Source organism: Amphimedon queenslandica, unplaced genomic scaffold (genome assembly GCF_000090795.2).
Source record: "Amphimedon queenslandica unplaced genomic scaffold, v1.1 AMPQUscaffold_12545, whole genome shotgun sequence".
NCBI lineage: Eukaryota > Metazoa > Porifera > Demospongiae > Haplosclerida > Niphatidae > Amphimedon > Amphimedon queenslandica.
Genome location: NW_003547218.1, coordinates 4,619 through 12,447, shown reverse-complemented (window position 1 = coordinate 12,447; position 7,829 = coordinate 4,619). Strand labels below are relative to the sequence as shown.

At 33.6% G+C, this 7,829-nt stretch overlaps 1 long non-coding RNA gene across 1 annotated transcript; it reads left to right on the top strand.

The window, feature by feature from the left end:
- Positions 1–2,919, top strand: LOC109587515 (uncharacterized). The gene is made up of 11 exons (XR_002187652.1): positions 1–16; positions 83–142; positions 197–287; positions 403–484; positions 534–588; positions 1,206–1,292; positions 1,403–1,623; positions 1,774–2,046; positions 2,211–2,448; positions 2,598–2,628; positions 2,694–2,919. It is a non-coding gene; the product is annotated as an uncharacterized LOC109587515 (long non-coding RNA).
- Positions 2,920–7,829: the final 4,910 nt, after the last annotated feature.

Sequence of the window (7,829 nt, the reverse complement as noted above, 5' to 3'; positions counted from 1 at the left end):
AGATGAAATACTTGAGGTTTGGAGTTATAGTTTATTCCTCTCTTAGTTTTTGTCTCCTTCCTTGTGTTGTTTCTGTTTTTAGTGTTTGTTTCCTGATTCTGTTCCTGGTAGCAGTGTCTCTGGCCATGAACAATTAACTGAAGTTTGTCTTATCTTTTCATTACACAATAATCATGCTATCATTATTTATCTTAAGGATTCTCTCACTTGTGAATTAAAGTCAGCTCCTCCTAATAGTCTCACAATGCGTCTAGCCAAAGCTTTCTGTAACATTCATAATGATTATGGTATGTATAAACTTACTGTGACATACACAATGTACATTCAATATTCATGTACATGTACATTCCACTACATATGTACACACACTATCAAAGGTCATATTGTATTCTGTGTCTCTAGGTCTTAAAGCAATGGCTCATATTTGGTATGAAGTGATACAGGAACTGCGCTACAGGTGGGAGAATGGTATAGCATTACCAAGGTAACTATAATTAACTATCAGTTTACATTATGTACATGAACTGTCTCAGTTTAGGGAAGAGTCATCCTGACATGTCTTGTTGTCTCTTACATCAGAAACTACAGGTAAAGCATTATATTATAATAATATCCTTGTTTATTATTGTTCTTTAGCATTAGTTACTATTATACTTATGCTATTAACTAAATCCATAGTATAGCCCAGTTGAAAATTAATAAGAATTATAAAAAATCTACTTTTGATCAGAATCAGCTCAAACTTTCTACACAACATAAGTACATGTATAATATGTATCAGGAAAAATTATTAAAATGAAGAAGTCTCCTTTTTGTTTTTGACAAATTTTGGCCAATCACCAAAGGATGATGATAGCCTTTGGTCTTTGGCCTGATTTTGGAGCCACTTCAAATATTTGTAAAAAATCCAATCTTGTTCGGAAGCAGCTCAAACTTAATGCACAATATAAAAACATGCATATGTATCGGAAAAAAATTATAAAAATAAAGAAGTCTCTCCTTTTCATTTTTGACGAAATTTAGCCAAAATTCCTGTACACAGACTCCTACTTATGGAGCAACTTGTAAAAAATCCAACCTTGATTGAAATCAGCTCATACTTTCTAAACAACATGTAAATGCATCAGAAAGAAAATTTAAAATGGGGAATTCTCTTCTTTTAATTTTTGACATAATACCCTATACATATGTGGTACATTTCTTAGTAGATGCCGTGGCTAGTGTTACTCCACATCATGTGAATGACTATACTTGACATTATGTTCTACTTTAGCCCTCGGTTTGGATCTGAGGTTAGCAGCTTCCAGTATTTAATAAACTATTATGAATACCGTATGAACTACTTGTACATATACACTAGCAATACTATTGATATACTAACAATGGTGTGTATTTGTTGTAGATTCTTGATGGTTATTCTGCATTGGCAGCTGCACAAGAAATACGTACAACGAATTTACAAGACGTAATTTTGATTTTATTTCAAATATTGGGACAGTATCAATGTTTGCTCATTTGCTTGGTAGCGTAATATGCTATGACCTGATGTATGAGACCTGTTGTATCAATGGACTACTGGAGAAAAGGAAAGAGATTGTATACCAATGGACATTGATTTAACAGGTAGGAGAGGGAGGGAGGAAGAAATGGGCATTTATTTTGATTAGAAAAGAAGGAGAGAGGAAAAAGAGAGATTAAAGGAAAGGGGATAGTTATATATATCAATTCAAGTCTGGAGAGTTTAAAAAATTACCAGCTTTCCTTTCCCGCCAGATCATCCATTTAAAAATGAGTCTGATGAAAAGTTTGAAGAGCTACAGAAATTAAGAATAAGAGTTTCCAAAACTTGAATCAGAGCTAGGGATAAAGATAGGGGTTCAGTTCTATAAAGTTTGAAGTGGATCAGTTATTTGCTGTTGGGTCTCCATTGGGTATACTCTTAATGCTAATGAAACATAGTTCACTAGTGAAGGAAAGCAAAGGAGCTGATTCACTGCTGGCTTCTGCTAACAGATTCATAATGTACATCATCTTTCAGATCCTGTGGTGAGTTTAGTATCAACTACATGTATGATTATAATGTAGTGTCCATGTAGAGCCTGCTATTATGAGATGGGTTTATGGTACAGTATTTATTCTTATACTTGTTGCCTGTGTTTGATGTTAAAATCAAATTTTGATATCTTTTATACTTGTTAATTTTAATCCAGGCCTATTATTTGGAGTCCAGTATATGCTCAAGTGAAGCCAGTAAAGATGGACACTGCTAGTAGCAAACCAACGCAGAAATCAATCAGTCTAGCTGAAGGACCCAAGACACCAGAAGTGACACAGAGTACTAAGAGCAGTAGCAGCAGCTGGACACAATCACTGATATCAGCTGTAGTTAAGTGTTGCTTCTAGTAATGGCGCTGAAACTTGTAAATCATTTACCTCATGATAAAGTAGGTAAGCTATTAATGAAACATCAGTACATATTATAATCCTTGAGTGATTTCTATAGAATTATATGCATTTTTACAAATAACTAATATTTTAATAATTTCATTGTATTGGATAATAGGCTATAGTCAATATTATTTATTATTTTCCTATAGGCTTTTGATGACACCGAAATACTACCTGAAGGTAGGGAGATACATGTACACGCACTAGATCCATTTTTTATAATATTATATACTTATTATCTTTAGATCGATTAAATGAGGGACTTGATTTTATGTTCTGTGACGGACTGAAAGAGAACAGTTACTTAAACTCAATCACAGCTCACATTAGGTATTGGACCAACTCTGACTGTGCAACGTATCTATTGCTTCAATTGTATACTTAGAAAAAGGACAGCAAACTGTGACTGATGGTATATTGTTGATTTATATAGTGGATTTCTGTTTCTTTCTTTGTGATTAGCAGTAATAATTGTTTTAATTATTTTGAATTAAAGCTAAATTATCTGACAGCACTGTTCTATCACAATAGAGTGCTGTATGGTCAATAATGGTCCAAGGGGTGGAGTTGAAACAGCCAATATACATGTACAGCACTAGGCACTGAAAAAGCATAAAAGAAGCATAAAATGTAATAGAGGCACTGTGTTATGACCGTATTAATTGAGAAAAATTATATACATGTAATAGCAAGTAATTTCGGCAGAGTAAAGTATAAAATTAATATGACACTTAAAAATTAAACTAATCCATTTCAGTCAATCCTGTTATCAATATCTGTGCCTAGGCTGTGATTTGCATTCTCTAATCCTCTTCAACCTACAATATGATAAATGGTATAAGTGATGAGGAATGTAATGAGCTGATTGTACATGTAGTCATGTACATGATGAAACATGAGGTTTACTGACCTTGCCTCCTCTGCCTCTTGTATTTCTGATCTCTCTTTATCTGTTAACTCTTTCATTGTCTCTCTATTGTCTCTAAATAATTATAAACAGTAAGAGGTGTATGTAAGTGTGTGTGTATACATAATGTGTGTGTGTGTTCATTAGTACTTGTAATATATGACACATCCATCACCATATATCAGTAATAAGTAGCTGTCTGAATTGATGGAATACCATTCCAACTTATTCTCAATATCAAGACATGATATTTCAACTGGAAAAGATGTTTCCTAATAGAGTCAAAGAGAGAGAGTAAATTTAAAAATTTTTAATGATTAACCAGTGAAAAAGAGATATACTCAACAGGAACTCCACTCAACTGTGAAAGCTGTGAAAACAATAATAATGTGATACTGACACGATCCTTATTATATACAATACCTTTCCGGTAACATGTTTAGGATCATCATTATCCAGTATAATTTCTTCTATTGGATCAACTGAACATTGTGATGGACACCATCTTATAACATACACATGTATCTGTCCTTCATACTTCTCTGGCCCTAATGAAATAATACACTAGCTAAGATTAAATTTACTATAAAATACTTCTACATCTAGTGTGTACAATACAATATACTGAAAATAGAACTGAGATATGTTACAAAAGTAAAGATCAACGACAGTTTTTATAAAAAAAGGACAACTATAATAAAGATGAAGACTGAACTCAGGAATACCCACCCACATTAATAACAATTATAATAAGTAATACTTATAACATGGCTAGGAGTGATGTATCTAATTTACAGTCACCGATCCCGAGGGCGCATGCGCCCGAGGGGGAGGGGACTGTAAATTAGATCACGAACTAGCCATGTTATAAGTTGCTTATGTCAGGATGACGCACATCAAAGGCTCTGCGCACACGCATGCGCAGAATACCGCGTGGCACGTGCTGGAATTGAATAATGGCTGAAGCTACTGATTGTGAGCCCGTGAGTAAGAGATTAAGAAGCAAGAGTTCAGATGTTGAAGAGGTCGAAACAGTGCCCGAAGAAGAGATTGAATCGTTACAGGAGCTAGAGGGAGAGACAGAAGCGGAGTTAGAAGATGGAGAGAGATTTGTGAGTCCGAAGAAACCCTTACAGACGTCATCAAGGTGGTTTCGTACCCAAAAATACTGCCGTCAATACGAAGTGGGCTGTAAAGAATTTTATCAATTGGAAAGCGTCTTATAACGGTCGTCACCCCGAGGAGCCATGCCCTGACGATGTATTGTTGAGCGACAACCCCACTGAGCTTTCTCTATGGCTACAGAGATATATTTTAGGTACGAGAAAGAAAGATAGCACCAGTTATCTTCCTAAGACATTGTATTTATTGTTGTGTGGACTATATCGCTATATGAAAGAGAATAAAGAGCGAACAGGTCACAGATCACTGGATGGTTTAAGAAAGTATGAGCGCATATCAGAAAGGCAGAGAGAAGAAGCATGCAAAGCTCTACGTGTAGTTCCACAAAGTGTGAAGGAACACAATTCTGTTACCACTAGCTCTCAGGTATTAAACCTGGAATGCTCATCTAGGACTGTTGTACCTACTTTCTCTTTTGGATCAGCATCTCTCAATGGGTGCACAATTAATGTGTATCAAGGTGCATATAATCCTACACCAGACCATCAAGAATAATTGTTTTTTTTTTTTCAAAATAATAGCAAAAATATTTGATTCAATTGTGGGTGGGTTATAACATCGTTGTGGGTGGGTTAAAGCATTGTTGTGGGTGGCTTAGATCATTGCTGTGGTCTTGCTGGGTTATAGTGCACGCGGTACCTTTGATGTGCGTCATCAGTAGGATATAATACACTATACACATTAATACTAACACATACAGCAGATATACTGACCTTTCAATGGTTCCACATACATTTCCATACTAGCATCAATCACCTCATCATCAAGATATACTGAATAAGGGATAATTCCAATCTTTTTACGTAATCTCATTCTATACACAATAAGTCACATGATAGTCACATGATGTACACCATATAGTTTGTGGGTGTAAAATTTCACAATTTGGCTGCAATTTTGTGTTTGCAAATTAAAATTTCACGAATTTTTAATGCAATTACAACCTACTACAATCAATTTTGTGGATTTTAACTTCGAAAATTTTTGCAAAACACAAGTATTGCAAAATTTAATCCCCGTAAAATATATGGCATATACGGTATTTACTTTTCTAATTCAAGGACACAGTCAATTTCTTGTACTTTTGCTTCTTCAATAATTTGTTTCTTAAATTCTCTCACTGGTGTATACTTAGCAACAATAGACTCCATCATAAAATTACAGAACTATAAACAAAAAATCAATGCAAATTATTAACAATTAAATATACATGTAGTTATACTTCTGTATTGTTAACTTGTAATAAATATAATTGAATTCTTTTCTCTCCTCTTCTTAATGCTCTACCCAGTCTTACTATCAACTAGTAGTATAAACAATTATGAAGTTAATCAAAATAACACACATACATGTACCTCTGATCCAGATGCAATATACATGTGCTTAAATGTCTTATCCAGTCTCTCAATTTCATATTCTTTATTGTTATCTCTAATTTCATACACTATAAAACCAGTAGATGGTGCACCAATCAGTGGAACTAGCTCCTCCTTCAATTGAGCTAATATTATTCTCTCATCAACTTGTACCTGTATCTCTGTATTAAATAAAAAATGATTTTATATTATGATATTTATTATTACTTCTTTCTTTTTCTTTATTTCCTTCATTTATGAATATAATTTTCATTTTTGTTCCTCCTTCAGGTATGTTAGTTGTAGTGGGTGTGGCTTTAGGTCCAGGAGGTATTGTAATGTTCAGTAGTATCCAGTTGCAGTGAAAATCAACATATCTGTACATCAAACTATCTTCAAATTCCTTTTTATAATCTTTAGGATCTGATGATACATAGAGCAACTGAGTGTGTGTGTTAAAGAGGAGGAAAAAGAATAAAATTAGAATACATTTAATACAACAATACAATAAAATTGGTAGACTTGTCAATATAATATTCTATATTTGCCATTTTGTTCTACACATAATCAATGATATCAGCATCTATGTGCACATGCTACTTGAGTAAATCACAAAAAGGCCTCCTCAATGGTTTATTACAGTATTAATGTTAGTACTTATTTAAAACTAACTCTCTTTCCTCCATAGGGTATCTCCCTTAAAGTACCTCCTACATCACTAACATCACGAACTGAAGTAACACTGGTTAAGTAATTATACTCCTCCGATACTAGTCTCATACATGATGAATTGATATTAAAGACCTAAAGAAAAAATGTACCAGATTAATGGAGGGAGGGAAGAAGAACAATATAAATGACACTAATATATTTTTCCTCTTACTTCTCCTATATCTTGTTTTAATTCTCCAATAGTCCAACCTAGCTCTGCTCTCATTGGTTTAGCTGATCCTACTTCACCAGTTGACAGATCAATCACTGATACCTTTAGATTAATACCTATAATATCAAACACATGTACATGTAATTAGAGATATTGTCATGGTAATAAACCACACCCACCTTGACCATTGTATTTCTTAAAGGTTTCATTTTCTTTGCGAGTTTCTAAAAATAATCCATAACGTCCAGCCATACTCATTATCTGTCCAATACTTTGATGTTGAAACTAAATATAATAATAATAACATGCTGTATTTCCTCGAATAGGGGCCCCTACTTAAATAAGTGCCTATCACTAATATACATGTAGTACCATTATAGATACGCATATTTGACCCAATAATGTGTGCACTTCTGTTCACAGTGGTCCAAATAGCCTAATTGTTCATCCTCAGTCTTCAGAACGTAAAGTCGCAGGTTCAAGCCCGGGTTTTGGCACTTTTTATTTTATTTTTCGTGATTTTTTGCTTCTGTTATCTATGATTAAGCAATAAATGCCTAGGCCCTTATTCGAAGAAATATGGTATACATGTACAGTACAATATAATTACTTCATCAAGATCAAAGGACTGATTCATTACGTTAAAAAAATAATCATATTTAACCAAACGACATCTCTCAATAGGAATATGAGGAGCTAGTTTCATTAACTGATAAAAAACAAACAAAAATAGAAGAATTAATAGAAATAAATCAACTAAAGATAATAAACCTCATAAGCTTTATCCAGTACTATGGGTAGTAATTCATCTTTATCTACTTTAAGGAATGAATGAATTAATTCTCCAGTAACAGGATGATTACAAAATAATACTATAATCTATAAAACAAAAGTAAGTAGATAGTACCGTATAGCAGGAAATTTTTCATGGCCAAAAATTTTTGCGGATCTACCTAAAAATCAATTTCGTTGCTTTAATTTTCGTGGTTTTCTACTTTTTGGCCATCTTGAACCGTACTAAATCGATTTTCACAGATTTTATTTTTTGTGAGTT